An 18588-nucleotide genomic window follows, 5' to 3' on the forward strand; every position below is an offset into this window, starting at 1 on the left:
ACACAAAGTCACCCTGACCTTAGCCAACAAGTTTGGGCCACTCCGTATCCATCTGCTGTGCGGGTGGCAAAGTCTTTGACAATGAGTGTGTTTACACGCAGTAGAGTTTCCCGGATATTATCAGGAGTGTTTAATATTCTGGTTATCTACTTGATCATATAGATGTAGTTTCCCAATTGAAGAACCCTGAAAATAGCAGTTTCTCGTTAATGAAAGACTTCTCCAACGGTAATCGGGATATAACAGCGTCCCGAGAGCTCCTATTAAGAGGAGCTTTTATAGTTTAACCATGCAAGAACTAAATGTAGTGAATATTTTAGATGGAAAGAAGCATAACTCCGGATTTATGTAAAACTGTCCCCGATCGTTTAAAGCCTGCTGGTTTTCCTACTGGTTCTGACCAAAAGCTGTGTTCACGATGGAAAACCTTGAAAAAACAACACCAAGAGGCTGTTGGTGAACTCCATCAGCACCACTCTCACCCTCCACTCCCTGGTCTGAGTCGATGGCAAAGAGAGACCCAGGACAAGTAAAGGAAACAAATACCCACAACCTGCCGCCACTGTCGTTTCAGGATGTGGTAGACGACAGCTCCTTTCGGGTCTTCGAGCAAGACCCGAAATGAGCCACAGTGGTCACATACTTTTCATATTTTCGCAGCATTGTGCTCAAAAATATTTAAATGTGCCTGCGCAGATGCAGTCTCAATACGAGAAGCAGGGATTCCTTATTTGGTCATGTAAACAGGGGATTTGAGTTTCCAAATTTCTCAGTTAGTAACATGGGGGGAGTTGTAACATTACCAACGCAATGGTTTTGAGGTAAGAAAGTAAATGTTTTGAAGAAGACTATATTTTGTTTAGTGCTTATACTATTGCACCTAAAACCATATGACTTACATTACATTAATTTGTAGTTTCTCAGGCAAAATGTGATGCACATTTCCCCTGCTAATTTCAAACCATTGTGCTGATACAGCTAAACAATGGCTGACAGGGGTGGGGATGGTTGTAACACAATCATCCCCTATATACAGTTAATAACACTTAGTTGATTTAATCCTTTTACAGAATGCCTAGACAGAGGAGCAGAAAGACTAACAGATTTGTGGCAGCTAATGTTTCAGAAAAAAGCATCTGATGAGGTCAGAAAGAAGAGCAGGTCAGATCAGTTGCAAAGGCACATGGGATCTGCCATGTAAAACTGAGCAGATACTGCAAAACACTACAGAAGCTGAGAGACCGGTGTCCAGTGATCATCCCAGCGCAGGTTACTAAAGCATCAACAGAGTTTTCTCTGAGGTGCAGGAGGAAGTGTTGGCGGACTATTTGACTCAGAGAGGAGACCTGTGTTATGGACTGACTCCACCTGAGGTTAAGCATATGCCAGGTTAGAGAGAGAGAGAGACATTGTTCTAGATTGTTCTTTTTTTTAAATAAACCTCTGTTGGGAGCACATCACATGACATGGCCTCTGTTTTCATTTCATTTGTCAAACTGTTCCAACGTACCCCAGCATGTGTTACAACCTACCCCGGTAGTGTAGTAGGTTGAAACAAAGGAACACCATGTATTTGACATCACCTCATGAGGTCTGTGATATTCTTGCAGAAGTTTGACTTGGTGCCAACTGTAGTTAACACATGGGTACTTTGTATAAAAGAACGCTAGCTCAAAAATTCAATGAGTTACAGGTGCTGAAACATAAAATGTTACAACCATAACCCTTTCCCCCTACATATAAACACCATATGCCGAAGACTACCATAACCAGATTTTGGCTAATAACCAGAACACTCAAGTGCATGTAAACACACTCAATGTCATTCTTCCTATGTGGTGCCCTCAACCCAGATAACAACATTGCCCAATAGTCCTGCCCACCTCCATGATGTTAAACTCAAACTCCCATTCAAAATGTCATGTGTTTAAAGTTTAAAGACATGGGAGAGGCTAATCAGGTATGTGCCAACTACTGACCAAACAAGAAAGAAAGTATAACACTAAAAAACAGAGAACATTTATAACTGCTGGTTTTATGTCCATGAGTTCCCACATAACACATCCACAACATTATCCATATCTTTATCATTTCTGATTGTTAATCATTCAAGCAGTGCTCATTTTGCCACATTTTTGGCAGGTTTCCATCAAGAAAAGTTAGCTGTTTAAAGATGCTGCGACAGACAATTCCAAACTGATCAGATTGAGTGTAATTCCTGTAGCCTAATAGAATATACAGTCTAATAATGAAGCACCGAGGCTGTGCGTGGAATGCCTGGTCATAAATTGTTTTGGGAGACGGTAAACGCCTGCCAATTGCACTTGCTTGTTTTCTTAATTCCCTTTTCTTCGCCCACCATTAGCTCCACATGAAAGCACATAACAGCAAATTAACAAGTGCTCGAGTCCGCCCGATCTCCGCAGCTGCAGCGTGTCCCTCGCTCTGAGAAAGAAAAACAACATGGCCGACGAGGAAATGAGCCAGAACAAGGCGGGGTCACGGAGAGGGGCTACAGCTTTTTCAGCATTTCAGGGGCACGGGGAACAAAAAAACAGAAGAAAAAAAAAAAAACCTTTATAGTGACGTTTATCTAGTCGAAGATAAATTGCGAGCAGATGTGCTGTGGATATATGGCGCTCTTCTAAGGAGAAATCCCTTGCTGTATAAGACAGTGACAGCCAAGCGCAGGCAAACATCTGTTTCTCGAGTCATGTGAAGACTGGGAGAACAATGAGGTGTAGCGATAAAAACAAATAGATGCAAGCCACTATTTTAAGCGTTAACAAATCGATGGCGCCGTGACCAAAGAAGTTTGAGTTTTCATGGGCTTTGAAAATGCAAAGGACACTTCAATAACGCAACAAAATGTATTGGAGAGATTAAGCAGTAGAAGAAGACATGAGCAAAGTAAACAAACATGATTGAATACAGGAAAATACTACTCTGATTTTGCTTTATGTGCAGGTTACTAAACTCAAGCAGATATTAATGCACAAGTTGACAATAATCTGGTGCTAGATCAACATGTTGTTTGGAAATACAGGCTATGTTCTTTGTTTGAGTAAAAAAAAAACAAATTCTACCTATGCAAAAATGTATGCCTGTGACAGTGAGATGATACAACGCATGGAACAGGCATGCTAAGCCAAGGCAGAGCGTGCCAGGGTCAGATCAGGTCTGCGTAATGTCTACAGGGGGTATGTTTGTGCTGCCAGACTCCAGCTGAGGTGCGCCTGACTGACACACTGCTGATCCCATTTAAAGCCATACTGCGTAACATTGCACCCAGTAAATAGAAAAACAACTAACAAGCATTAATTTTGTAAGGTTTTTTTTTTTCCGCCTCTCATCACACCTGACTCCTGACTTCTCCAGTGTATGTCCATGTTGGCGGATTTGATGCTACTGCTAAAATAGTATTGATGATGTTTCGGACCATGTGTGCTATTCAAGCAATTACATTTTATACATTTTCAGATGTGATTTAATTTATGCTTTAGTATTTTTTTTCATTTATTTGTTTACATGATTTAGTCCATTTTAGGTATATTTTAAGGTGAGGACTAAACACAAAGACATTTTATCAATCCAGTGTATCGTCCATACGAAACCGGCGTTTTTTGGGGTCTGTAAACGAACATTTTCCAAACTAGGTCCCAGAGTGGAAAGATCTCAAAACGCCGTTTACATGGCGCTGTTGTTACGACGTCCGCAACTTTTACTAAAACGATGACATCACAGCGCCAGAGTGGTGTCTGTTATTCATAATCTACTGACCTTATAATGAGTTTTACTCATGGATCTATGATGGTTTTACTCCGCTCCTCTTTGCTCCACTGCAGTCTACAAGACACAGGTGACAAGTAGAAGAACACGGCCGAGTCAGTCTGTGTTTTTGGACTGACAGTAAAAGTCCGGTCATTGACAGGTTTTTCTGCTTTTGTCCCGTTACGTCTGAAGAATAAACTCGCCTCCTCACCTTTTCTGTAGATCATGAATTTCATAAGTTTCATTTTCACTGTTTACTGCACATGCGCTCTCTACAACTTGTTTTATTATCTGTGTTAGCGTCACAGCGCCTCACACAGGCCTGGAAGATGAATTGCACCGTTTTCACAGACCTGAGTCAACGCATGTAGGTGCACACATTTACTAAGCTGGCTTCAAATAAAGTTTCTGCAAATATAAGCATTTTGTCTTCGTGTAGATATAGCCTTAGACCCGGGTTAGTCCTGATTTGACCTTGATCTACGCCTGGTCGTACTTGGAAGGTCAGCTATCTTGTTGGGTTGTACTGTGAAAGGTTTGAGAACCACTGGTTTAGGTGCTCTCGTGAAAAACATAGCTTCTTGAAACAGGGGAATGTTCGACAATGGGTCACCTTTTGTGTTTGTAAAAATGACAATAATGAAGTCAAATTGTTTGTTTCTTGGTTCCACAGTGATACCAAAAACGTTTCACCTTCTCACACTCTCACATTCAAACATTGGGTTGGATTGGGTTTTGAACCAAAGTTATTTGAACCTTCACATTAGCAACATTGGGCATGAGGCAGGATGCACCCAGGCCACAAATCTTGCATGGTGTATGGCTAGATGTAAACTTGCCCGAGCTTACATGCAAAGCTTATTCGGTTGAGAATCGAACCCACAACCTCCTTGTTGTTGGCGACACGCATCCTATACAGTACATACATGATCCATAAAACAACACTTAATTGCAAACAGCAGCAAATGCAACAACGCCAAAGCCACATTACCCCGTGTAAAGTATACATAAAAACAGAATGACACTTTTATGTTGACAATCTTGTCAGTGGAATCGCCCATCCATCCTTCCCTAAACGGCTCCCCTGATATTAAAAACCAATATCGCTGTGGCACAACAGTATCCATCCGGAAAAACAATGGCAGGGGGTGTGCAGCCTCGCTCTCATCCCGCATCTGGAGGAGTGTGTCTGGATGGGCCGGGCCGTAATAACCCTGATTAGTTTCAGTGTTGATGGAGCTTCCAGGGGAGGGTGGGGAGCTCAATACACATGGAAATAAGGACTCAGCCACGCATGATTATCTATCCACTTCAGATCAAAGATTTTCCCCGGTCTCATCTCGCAAAGGATAAAGAAGAAAAGGATCATTTCGCCCCGCACTATCGCACTATCTCACGGCGGCTGCAAGGAAATGGGCTGAGAAGAGCAGCCTGCGTGAGGGACTTAAAACTTCTGCGGATGAACAGACGGATGGCCATATGTATCTTAATTTAGAGGGATGATGATAAATATAGGCGGGAATGCGGAGACTTGCTAACATTGGGAAATTAGCATAACATAGAGCGAGGTTTGAGGAAGAAGCAGTCCCAAAGCGTTGATAAGGTGGGTGGAAATGTGCACCAAAAAAAAAGTGTGATTCATGTTTTAGCATCATCGTCCCGTAGAAAAAAAAATGAAATCATCTGTAACATCTGGTATTTCCAATTTACCTAAAACGTATAAACTTTTAAAGCAACAGGGTTCTTGTCCCAGCACATTGTACTTGCAAATGATTTTGGCACGGTAGCGCAGCGTGAAGTTAGAAATTGTGGTTTTTAATAGTCCTTTAGGGAAAAGCATTAGTGAATTGATTAATTTGCATGCCAGAAACACCATAGAACAGCTTATTTTTGGTGCTAGTTCTTTTAGTAGTAGATAATGCCATTCAAACACACCTGCTCCCTTTATGTCCGGTGTAATTCTGTCCAACCTGAGTGAGGTTGTTGGTTTGGGATGCTTAAAGTTTACGTATACCTCATAATTGTGTCATATAAATCTGCTTTCGGAAATCTCAGCATTACTATTTTACATTTATGTGACTTTCTATGTATGCAAAGGACACTTAATCATCAGGAACTGTGTTGGTTTGTGTCTCAGTGTTTGGACAGAGCGCTCTCTGCAGGCAACAGAGAGAACAGAAAATACAAGCCTTCATGTTTAGGTAATGACACGCTGACAAATCAAGAAAGTCACAGCAAGAAAGTCCCGGGTTTGATCACCACAACAAAAAATACTCTTGATACTACACAGTGCTTAAAAAGTAACTTTGACTGTGGAGTTTGAATAGATGAGGGGCGGTAGTCATGCAGTCATTTGGTCTTCTACTTAGGGCTCTGTAATGTGGTCAGTTCAATATCTACTTTGCATCAAAACACAAGAAACAGAGGAGAAAGCTCCAGTAAACAAGATAGTTCTCCTGGTATATTTTTTGATGTTCCCTTATTTGCCAAATCACTCTGTGACTGGTTTGCTCGCAAGATGTTTCTTACTTTATATCCACACAAAAAAAAAGGTTTGCTTTGGTCTGTTTGTTGTATTCAGTTCCATTACGTCTAGTTTGGTTAGGGTTTGTCAAACAGACAGAGTGTGGTTTAAATCAAAATGTCAAAAGAGCCTGAAGGGAGTTAGCGTTCATGTCTAATCTAATTAATGCCAGGAGATTTTAAAAGTGCACACATTTGAAGCAGAATGTGTTGAGGAGAATTTGCATTTTCTTCCAAGTATGAGGTCATGGCAGCTCCAAGAAAGCGTGGAGGAAGCAGCGGACCATCTGCGCCGGGCGACTACAGTATGTGCGTAGGGAAAATGCCACGGGCCGAGCCTACATGCATGTGACTAATTTATCTGGCATCTCCTCACAACAGTGTTCCACCGTTTGGCACAGAGTGGGAGAAGTTGAGCCCGAGCAAACGTGGACAGATTGGGATTTTGATGCCATACCTACAGGCTGAAGACACAAGACGAAGGAGATTTCTGCCTTTTTAAAACAGCATAATGCAGCGAGCAAGTGCTGTGGGACCTTTCCTTTTCAAAACATTTCACTTCAGATATATTCAGATCTTTCGGAAATCTTTGCATTTCACTCGAGACTGGGCCCATTCAATAACTTACACTATAGACACAACAAAAGATGGCAGGCTAAAGGGCCTTCAGAGACATTGCAGAGACCGACGTTACTGGCAGGAATGTCACAGAGACGTTTCATAGGTTGAGGACAACAAACAGTATTCACGCCACAACTGCTTGAGACTGCGTAGACCTCTCAGAGACTACAAAGTCTCTACTAACCGGAGACTCGCCTTATCTCCAGGGGACGTCTCGGAGACATCTCACTGACCAGCGGCACCTCGCCCTTAAGCAATCTCTTTCTGGCTCCCTCGAGTTGTCATTGTTTGAGTCCAAGTTTAAGTTTAAGTCTGAGTTCAGAACTTACGAATGCAACACTTGAACTTGAACGTAAAAGCTTAACTTTGAACCTAAAACCATGATTTGCTTGTTTATAATACAATATACTGTACATTCAGAGGTCTGCGCAGAGGACTTCAGAGAGATATCAGTCAAGTCTGAGTCCTTGGTCCACTTGTCCGAGTCCTCCAACCTAAAACTTAAAGCAGAACTAAGTAACTCATGCCCCTAGAGGCCATTCACGCCACTGCAGGTGTCATAGCACGTTGCGGTTTTTTACTCATTAATTGTCCGTGAGACTAAATACTACACTGAGAGAAAAGACAAAGGGAGAGAGGGATATTGTTCATCCAATTACACAATGAAGATCATTTTTTTCACTCAGACCTGGCTGTAAATACTGTTAAAGTGGCGTAAGCCCACAGTTAGCTTTGCCCGTTAGTCTGTTAGCTTCTTCTTCGTGTTTCCATTAGTGTGCATTGGTGGCTCTGACCCAGAGGCAAGAAAGTTGCAATTGTGGTTTTCTGACCAGAGACACCAGGGGCTGATGAAAGACCCCCCAGTCATCCCATTAACACGTGTATCACCCCTAGAGGAACTACAAAAAGGATTTATTAACGTAAACACGTTACTTAGTTCTTCTTTAAGTCAAGCCATTGTCCCTCAGAAAAGGTCCCAGTCAAGTCCCAAGTCCTCAGTTTGATGTTGAGTGAAGAGTCACAAGAAGATGACTTGGAAATCAAGTCGCATGTCCAATATTGGAGTTCTACATCTTTGCTTTGTGGAATTTTGAAAAACAAAGCCATTCAGAAAATGCCAACAGCAAAAAAGGACATAACTAGTCTGGTGAAAGTGTCTGGACTTGGAAAACAAAGACGAACTTCATGAATTTGGACACTATGATGTACAGCAGAACTGACAGGTTTTTAGAGCGCAAGAGGAACACGCTCAAACGAAACCAAAAACAAATACTAACTTTGCCTTTTCTGGTTCAGCGGTTTTTAGCTATGACTGTTTTAGAGACGTGGAAACAGGATTTGCGCTGTGTCACCGAAGCCCAAATTTGCCGCGTCATTGCCTCGTGCCGGCTGCGATAATGCTGTTTGTTAGTGAGACATGTAATGGTGTCATCTTATCACATTTTGGCTGAGACGGGGTTCACTGTGAGTGCTAGATTTTAGGTGAAGAAATAACAGGTTTTTGAGGTGTGACCAAAATGTGAGGTCGACTTTTAAAGAGAACAGAAGCTACTCGCTGAGCTATCAAAACCACAGTAGGGGCAAATGTGTAAGGTCACGATGTTGAAATCAAACCCATTTGTTCCTGGACATGTTAGTTCTCAGTATAACTTTGGCTTTCTATCTTATTAGCTGATAACTAAATGGTTTCAGAACATTAAGAACATATTAGAAAACGTTTTTTTTATAACTTTTTGGTGGACAAGACTTGTTCCTGGGATGTTGAAATCTTATGGTTGGAGGGTTTTAGATTGAAAAGGAATAATTCAAATGATTGCATCAGCTGCACAGATCTTGTGTCCATCTTTTTCAAAACAGCTGCCTGTTCTGAGGTACACAAAGCCTGGTGTTTTGGGATCATAGTTGCATAAGGGTTTAGGTGACATTTGCTCTTGACTCGGTCTCAGCTGTTTGCCTCCCTGCGACTTCTAAACCACATCCATATTCATACACGCTCGGCGCAGTGACATCTTGTGACTCGGAGCGAACGGCAGGCGCCTCGGTACACTTTGTGCCGTAAGTCTCTCGGATCCAGCGCACATTCAGAGAGCGGTGTAGAGACTTCAACACAGTGAGGTGTGAAGGTGTTTCCTGTGCCTCTCTCACACACTGTTAACATCAGGTTAAAAATAGCAAACGGGCGCAGAGAAATCCTGCTAATTGAAGACCTTGACTCACAACGTGCGGCTCAGATCCTCCATGCCGTAGAAGGGATTCACCGCTGTACACATTTAAACCAATCATGCACTTTGAAGGCCAATTCAGTGGAGAAGGAAGCCATTCATTTTCAACAGGAAGTTAGTCATTCAACCCTTTTTGAGGCCATGGTACAGCATAACATCCGCAAAAGGGAAACATTACTGTAAGATATGACACAGTGTTCCATGTTATTCATAATATTGTCTTTCTTTGGCTCAATCTCAATGGACAAACAACGCTAACCTGTTGGCCAATATTTGTGTTTTCCGTTGTCTACTGAGAATGTATTTGAATGTATTATCAATTATTAGTTATAATAGATTTATCCCCATTGGCCATTTCACCCTTGGAAAATATATTTTAAAGTGGAATAAAAAACTGGTCTTATTTAAATAATGCTGGGTTTGGTTCCATTTTTTTTTTTTAAACAATAGAGACCTAAACAATACTTATTTCAATGCTTTTGTGCCATTTTAATTCATATCAGCTTGTCCTAAGACTGTACAACACAGTGCAACACAGCAGCTGTTGTGTCACATGCAGCTATATGTTTTGAGCAGTTTTCTAATTCAGCAGAAGTTATAAGAAACAGGATGTCATTTGCCTTCTGAGCTCATGGACAAACCAGTATTTCATGTTTCATAAAAAACAAATCACAGAGTTGCAGCTGTGCCAAGATAAATTAAAATTAAGACAATGATCATTGATTGAAAAGAAACACTGTTACTGATATGGTAAAAAAGAAAAAAGAAAGATAATTTAAAATAGTGTGTGGTTCCTTGCTATAAAGCGCTTTGAGCCTGATGAAGGTAGAAAAGCACTATATAAGTTGAGTCCATTTAATCACCCTGAGCAAAGTCAGACAATGGCACTACATGGCGTATCATGTGCTTGTTAACCTTGGAAATGAACCCACAATCCCCATTCAATAAATTGTGCTAATTACAATGTAGAAAATCACTTTTGACTTCACTTTGATTTTTTGGATTCATGAAGCCTTTTACCCAATGCACCAGAGTTAAAGCCCCTGCAGACTGAGGCCATAACGTCGTAAGACACTCTCACAATGGGCTCAGAAATGAATGTCAGCCCATTGATCTGGCCATTTAAAGAAATGACCCTCCAACTACAGCATACAAATCAGTGTAATGTGTCTTAAATCTGCTTCTACTGCCCGGGCTCGGCCAAAATGTGTCTGGTTTTAGACACTAAAGAAATACTAATTCAACTTTATTCAATTCCACTCACATATGACACGGACTAAGTTGATTTGTGGGGAGAGAGCTGCACCTTTTAGAGATAAGGGAGGCTTTGGGTGTTTACTAAGAGAAATATTTAATTACATTTGTCAATTCAAAAATGAAACAAATGACATGGAATACTTACAGCTCACACTGCGCATAAGTCCAAATAAAATCATTATTCAGCTAAGTGGTCATACCGCCTTTGCGATGCCCAATCCCGTCAGACCTTGGAAGCTAAGCAGGGAAGGGCCTGGTCGGTACTTGGATGGGAGACCGTTTGGTAACACCAGGAAGCCTAGCGAATGTAGTGAATGAGTGAGTGGTTGGTGGTGGTTGGAGGGGCCGATGGCGCAGACTGGTTGCCTCGCTTCCGTCAGTCTACCCCAGGGCAGCTGTGGCTACAATAGTAGCTTACCACCACCGAGTATGGAGTGAACGAATAGTGCAATGTAAAGCGTCTTTGAGTGTCCAGAAAAGCGCTATATAAAACCAATGCATTATTATTATTATTATAATTTTTACACATGTCTTAAACCTGTCCCACTATGGGTCTTAAGTGGGGTACATATGTATAAGAGTGAGCGACAACACTTCACTCTCAGTCATTGTTTTTCGAGGCAATTCATTTGTCTCTGAATGCATCGAGGTTTGATTTTTGTAAAAGCAAGCTGTATATACCAATATAACCGGCCCAAACATGCAACCCTGAGGGACACCTGTATACAGTAAATAGACAACAGACAACCAAGGCAGATTTAATCACACACTTTTCCATTTTCAAGTTATTCGGGACATCAAAAAGAAATAAAAAGTGTATTTCAATGTTAATGGGGCGTTGTTGATTAAAAGTTCAGCCACACAGTGGGTTACCTTTTTAACACATCAACACATTCAAATTGCTTTCTGCTTTGATGATTCCCTGACAATTCTGAGTGGATAAATACCAACTACTTGTTTGTCCTCTTTCAATAAAACACTCAACAGAATAAACCTTGCCGCATTTTCATCGCCAGTGCTTTTCACAAGACTCCTGCCAATTAATTCACTAATCGAGAGTGGAACAAGTACAGGCTAATTTATCTTTGTTCACCCTGATGAGTGTGTTTTTCTCACTTCCTGACAGAGGCAGGGATTACCTTGGCAACAAGCTAAAGCTCAACAAAGTACAAGACAACAATATTAGCTCGATCCGAAGCCAGTCATCCGTGATCATGGTGGCATTTGGAAAAAAATAATGGCATTGTTAGTCTATTAATTTGCAGAGTCTTTATTTCCTTATAATTATTAAAACAAAAACTAGTTACCTGTGAGATTTGAGCCCAAACACATCAGCTATGAGGATACTTCAAACTGTTCTGAGACAACCCAGACAATAAAGAAGAATGCAAATAAAACATAACACGATCTCACAACAGATACTTTCTTACATGTTAACTCAGTGTCGTAACTCAATTTGTGCCTTAAGAACTGCACTGTATAGGTTGCTGTGTTGTGAACTTGTCTGCTTCAATAACACATGCACATTTCTGGGACAGTGGCACGTCGGGGCTCACAGAACTGCCCCAGTGCCCCGCGGATATACAGGACCTCCTCAGTCAGCGCTTCTACCCCCGCCCGAAAGGCAACGCGAAACAGAAATAGACCCAACAGTGTAGTGCCTTCGCTGCCTGGGCGCGGGTAGCTCCCAGTCACAGCAATGAGACGTGCCAACAGCAGAAGCAAGCCCTTTCAGAACTATTCATGCATGCCTTTTTTAACCTACATGTCCTCTTTTGTTTCTGCGCCTTGAAACTTCCTCCCATGCTTCCCCGGAAAACACGAATTCGCACTCTTTCCTCTCATCCGTCGTTTAAATGGTTTACCTCATGAATAAGACCGCAGTGTCCGTGGGTCGAAGAAGAAGACGTTTGAGGATTTGAGACCGTTCAATTACAGTGATGTTCACAAACTGTGGGTAGTCTTGAGGGAAGACAGAGCAGGCAAAATTATTTTCATATATTTGTTCAACTGGAAACAAAGACAATGCCTGTTCTTCACATAAAAAGGGTGCATTGATTCGTGTTCAAAAAGATTTTCTGAACATGCACATTGTGGCAACTAAATTACATCCCATACAAACTACATGTAGTCTGGTTTACCATGTTTAGGTGGGATTTTCGTGGAGAGTATGAAAACTATATATATTTGGAAACCTTATGGTATAAACAATGAGGAAATGCCCTTGTTATTTGGTAAAATTGTGCAATTATGCCATTTTTCCATTAGAGTAAATGGGGAGTTCTGGTCATCGCTATGGTAACTCCATGAAAAATATGACAAGGGTTTCATAGACTTTTTTGATTGGAACGACCAACATGGTCACTCCAGCTCTCCCTCACTCACTGTCAACAACGAAATAATAGAAAAGGTTAATTCATACAAATACCTGGGTTCCATAATCGACCATTAACTCACACATATTTTCAAAATGTCAACAACGCCTCTTTTTTCTCCGTAAACTCCGCAAACTCCAAGTCCACCCATCCATTCTCGCCTCTTTCTATAAATGTTTCATTGAATCCATCCTTACATTCAACATCACTGTCTGGTTTGGTTCACTCACTCTCACCCACCGCAACATGCTCAATAAAATAATCAAAATCAGCAATAAAATCATCGGTCAGGAGCAGGACTCACTCAGCAGCATCTATGACTCGAGAGTTCTGAGGAAAGGAACCCTGCTGAATAAATGACTGTGTGGACCTTGGTCTATCAAAGGCCCACTATATATATATTTTTTTTTTATGTATTTATTATTGCTGTTTGTTGTTGAATGTCTGTGGATGTACTGCTTTTATCGGGCCCGTACTGGCACTTCTCCTGCAAATGAAGTTCCTAATAGATAAATGAAGTGAATTTGATTTGAAATGGAATTTTCAGACAAATTTTGCAAATTTCCGCCAAACTACGTTTTTTACTCCCCATATAAATGTTATTATCATTTCACTGTTTTTTTTTTTTGCATATTAGAGCAAATGGAAAGATTGTTTTTCTGATTGTTTATTTAATAAAGTTTTGAAAAATGTACAGTTTTGATACTCTCCACAAAAATCCCACGAAATTACATAGTAAACCAGAGTTATGGCCAAAGCTGGATTCTCAATGGTCTTTTGCCCCCTGTTTATTCCCTGAAAAATGAAAAAGGGCCAATAAGGGCATAATATTATCATTGTCGTTGTGTAAAATTTCCAAAACCTTGTCTCAAAGTGTGCATGGCCTCATCATGGTTCATCAAAAACGGATTATTGGGTCCTGAGGCCAAACAGGGAAAGGTTGCAACAAAAGATGAACTGGTAATGGGCTTAGGTAACGTCTAACTAAAAATAATAGTTTGAAAAGAAAAAAAAGAAAACATTTATCAGGGGTCTCACACCTGGCGTCCTTACAGCAGAGGTGTCATTGGAAAACCTTTTGGACAATACCCCCGTTTTAATTGGAAACAGAAGGTCCTTTGGAACTCTAGTGATTCACGATGATTACTCAGCCTGAGTGAAACAAAATGCCACTTTGTTTTGTAAGAGGAAATGACATTATTACCTTTATAGACGCTAAAAGCTGCTCCGCTATTCCGAGAGTCAACCTCTGCATCTCCAACTCTCCCCCTATAGCTACAACTACAGCTACCTGTATATTCACTTCTATTCACTGTCAGTGCAGCTTTGGCGTAAAAAGACGGTGATAGCAGAAACAGAGCTGAGCGGATGGTGACAAGGGGGCTGTCAGCTCGCTGCGTGGAGATGGATTGAACCCCGGATACAAAAAGACTCTAAGCGCACAGACCGGGTGACATAGACATACTGTGCTGCTCTGATACACCCACCATGATTTGGACTCAATATGCGCCCATCAGTCATTCCGGACAGCCTGGTCAAATATTGCACTTTGAAGGTGAATTACGCCAAAATGACTTACTTAGAAAAACTTAACCCCCCCCCCCCCCCCACCCTCCAAATGGCTTTCCGCTGTGGCACCGACGCCTTTGCTTTGAGCCACTTGGAGGTTGACCAGATCCTGCAGAACCATCAGCGCTCCTAATTAGCGCCTAAATGAGGAGTCTGGGAACGCGGAGTAATGAGGCTTGGCTTGGGTCGCAGCGAGGCGCGGGGCTCAAGCGTCCAGCGGACAGTGACACAAAGCTTAAAGAAGAGCATTCACATCACAGAGACAGACGCTGACTTCCTGGCCGACATCCTGCCAGGGCGGCTTTTTAAAAGTTTCTATTCAAAACGAAAGGGTCAAATGTGAAGGAAAAACACGGGGGTTGAAGTAAGAGGAATCACGGTTGATACAATCGCCACGGTTGTTGTAGTACCAGTGTGGGAATGACCGATACCTTAAAGCTAAACAAGGTCGAGCGTGGTTAGCATCAGTTTGAGAGATAGTGTGGGAGTACCAGGTGCTCAGGGCAATGATGGGTCAACGTGTATAGCATTCACCCGGGAACCCCGAAAGGTCAGCGGTTTGGATTCAGCTCGTCTGTGTCAATTAGAGTGTGTACGGTGGAGTAGTGCGAGTGCGAATGTCGAACAGTGGATGCAATTTTTCAGACCAACAATTTGGGATCCCCCATCATCCTTCATAATAATTCCAGGCGCAGAATATTTATAATGTGGTTTATTAATGTTTTCTTGAACTTTTTTATGTGGCTTAATTTCACTAAGATATACTGGTTTCAACCAAAAATACATCAAATTCAATGACATTGTTTTGATTTCATTTTGTGGTACCAACTTTGGTAACCCCTGATCTAGAAGATGGTGTTTTTGGACAATACAAGTGGTATGTATTAAAGGGACTACACGAAGAGTTCCCCTACATGTTCCAACAATGTCCTAATATGTAGAATGAGCCCAGACCTTTTCACCACAACTGCCTCTAAAATCCTGCACTGTCACTCAAAAAGGTGTTACTTTGGTCTGAAGTGCCGGCATGCACGAGCTTAATATAAAAGGTGCAGTTACACGTATGACATGAGGTGGCAGTATTGAGTATAAAATGGCAAACTTGCATCTTGCCCCTTTAAGCACTGATATAATGCTTTTTTTTTAAATGCAGTCTGATCAAGCAGATGTCAAATAAATTAATTATAATGAAATTAAAGCGAATAGATGCAAGTTGATCATTTTATGCTCACTACTGCCACCTCAGGTCATTCGTGTAACTGCACCTTCTATATTAAGCTTGTGCATGACGGCACTTCGGACCCAAAGTAACAACTTTTTGAGTGACAGTGCAGGATTTTAGAGGCAGTTATGGTGAAAAGGTCTGGGCTCATTCTACACATTAGGGCATGATGGAACATGTAGGGGGAGGAAAATACTTTGTTTTAACATTTTTAAACTCCGTATAGGCAATATTTAGACATATCGATATTGGCTCCAGTAACGAAACATCAATATTTGTATGTCGATCTATCACTTGCTACAAACCTGTGTGGCATGTCTACATTACCATTAACAGGTATAAAACTGTGTCCGGGCCAAAACCTTCTTGCGGTCCACATTTGGCCCGGGGTCCGGCGGTTGGACGCCTTCGCAGCAGCTAATGTAACGGAGCCAGAGGAGACAGGTGCAGCGCGGTGTCTGCTGGGGCCTTTACTTGAGCGTTTTAATATTAATGAGAGATCAGAGCAGAGTTCAAACCACTCGACCGGCCGCGCGGCGCTGGGGACCTCACTGCACTGATGTGGGTCAGAGCCAGAGGTTTACAGGCGCGCACACACACACACACACACACAAACATACACACACACACATACACATACACACACACACACACACACACACACACACACACACGCACACTGCACCGCGGGACGATTCAGCGAGACGGACCGGAGGGAGAGGAAAGGTGTTTTTGTTTTACTGTCAACCACTAAAGCAGTTCTTTCTCCAACAATCAGAGGCAGGCTGTACTCAGTTACATTTACTCAAGTAACTTTCTGAAGTAGCTGCTTTTCTTGGGAGTAGTTATATTGCACATTTACGTGAGTATTTTACTTGGGTGGTCGAACTTGAGTGAAACATTTGGTTACTCTTACTCTTCCGTGAGTAACTCTGTAAGTGACAAAAGCTTCATGTCAACAAATGAACTGAAGTTTAAATAATCCAATAATCAGTTTTCTTGTAATTGCGATCTTGATGTCATCAACAGTAAATATATGGTGCATTCTTTGGACATTAAAAAGTTACTCAATCCGTTTTTTACACCCTGTTTAGTCCTCACTGGATCTTGAGCTCTGCCTGGAGGCACTTGCAAAGTCAAGATGGCACTTGGTGAAAAAAGTTTGGGAACCAATGCTGTAAATGAGAGAAATACAGTGAAGAAAAATGTGGAGAAAATATATGGTTTTCAAAGGAAAAACTGCAGGAAAATTGTCAAAAATTACAAACAAATAATCAAAATGTGAAAAAGGGGATAGAGCCAGGTTTAAATGTATGGGTTAATGAATAAGCGTGTTGGATTATTGCAGAAAAACGTCAAATTTCACCCTTCTTTTAGGAGGCTCAAAGCTCAATAACTCATGCTAGGAATAAGATGATGACAAATCCTTCTGGATGGGAAAATGGTTGTCTCTAGATGCTACTTTAAGTCCAGATGTAGTTGCCTCAAAGTGAGAAAAATGCATTTGGCGTAAAAAAAAAAATGCCCCGTACATATAACTCTAAGGAGAAAATATGACTCAGCGTATTAATTAAACACCTAAGTCAATCACATGTTTCCAAGTGAAAGTTCAGGAAGCAGCTTTTAGATGGATGATGAGTATCCAGTTTAGGTGCCTTTCAGACTGTGGCCATTTCACATCATCTTAATCTATTACGATCCGAGCATTGGGTATTGACCGTGATAAAAGCCCCATCAGCGATATAAACCCCTAAAGAAAACCATTACGGGGGAATCTCCAATAACAACAAATTGAGCGTGTAAGAAAAATGGACCTCGTCATGGGGAAAGCGCGTATAGGAAGACGTGTTTGTAGAGCGCCCCCACTAGCGCGAGAGCGGCACTGAAAAGTATCAACAAGCAGGCAGGATTTTAGAAGTGACAACGTGAATTCAAAATTCAACAACACAAATTTCAAGAGCGCCACTGGTGTGCGGGCGACATGACTGGAATGTGCCACTGCGCAGCCCGTGGAGAGGACGTGGGTGTCTCCTTGGACCAAAAAGTGGCGTTTGGAATGGCAATTTTTTTTTGGGGGGGGAAGAAGGAGTGACACTGCGCTGGCTGAAAATGGTCTGGCGCAAACTGCGTGTGCCTGCTCTAACGCAATAAGGAAAAAAAGAAAGAAGGGAAGGAAAAAAAAAAAAGGCATCGACAGCATCTCCTTTGAGCCGCACACTGGGGACGCATTGTCATAGGGAATTAGTGAGACACAGTGAAGATTCAAGCAAACGGCGCCCGGGCTAAACAGCGAGGGGAAATTGGCCATTAGCTCGGATTTTAAGTGGAGGAGAGGGTAAGGCAAGGGCAACGTTGCGTCTCAGTGTTGTTTTAGCATCACTTAGACAAATTGAAACAGCATCTACCAACACGCGCGTAAAAGAGGTCTTGTATCTAACAGAAATGTCGTAATAAAAATTAAAAAAAAGCTGCCAGAGTCGGTCACAAAGAGCTTTGCAATCCAACGCAACATTGCCTAAACGCGGGGCTTCCCTTTCGCATACCACCCGAGTCTCGCTTCTTTTCCCCTTCTCCTGTGGCGCAATGGGCACAATGTTTTCAAACAAAATGCCTGGCCCTCTCGATTCCACACAACAACATCTCCCAAGTTTTGAGCAACATACTGATATAAGTTCAAAAAAACAAGCTCAAGAAGTTTAAAAAAGCCCGCAGAGGTTGAAAACGTGGTCAACGCGCGTCAACAAAACATGCGCGTGCGGAGAACCCAGCGCTCCACTTGATTCTCCGGGAGGAATAATTGTTTTTAAAATGCGTTTGTTTGTTTTTTTGTTTTCTTTTGTGAATGAAGCGTGTCGACGCCGTCTCCCAGGGGAGCTGTGGCCGCTCATCGACTCATCCTCTCGGGCTGGTTGGTGGCAACCCAGGCGGCGCTAACCAGATGGACGCGCAATCCGATCCAACACGCCAATAAAAAATCATGGACAGCACACTTAAGCTCGCAGACCGAATTAAACTCTTAAATAAATAA

General features: G+C 41.9%; 1 protein-coding gene across 7 annotated transcripts in view; it reads right to left on the bottom strand.

Annotated features, from left to right (window-relative positions):
- adgrb1a (adhesion G protein-coupled receptor B1a) overlaps positions 1-18588 on the bottom strand; it is a 212046-nt gene that overhangs the window by 193092 nt on the left and 366 nt on the right. The gene's annotated exons all lie outside the window — the stretch shown is intronic.

Source organism: Gobius niger, assembly GCF_951799975.1.
Source record: "Gobius niger genome assembly, chromosome: 8".
NCBI classification, from domain to species: Eukaryota; Metazoa; Chordata; class Actinopteri; order Gobiiformes; family Gobiidae; genus Gobius; species Gobius niger.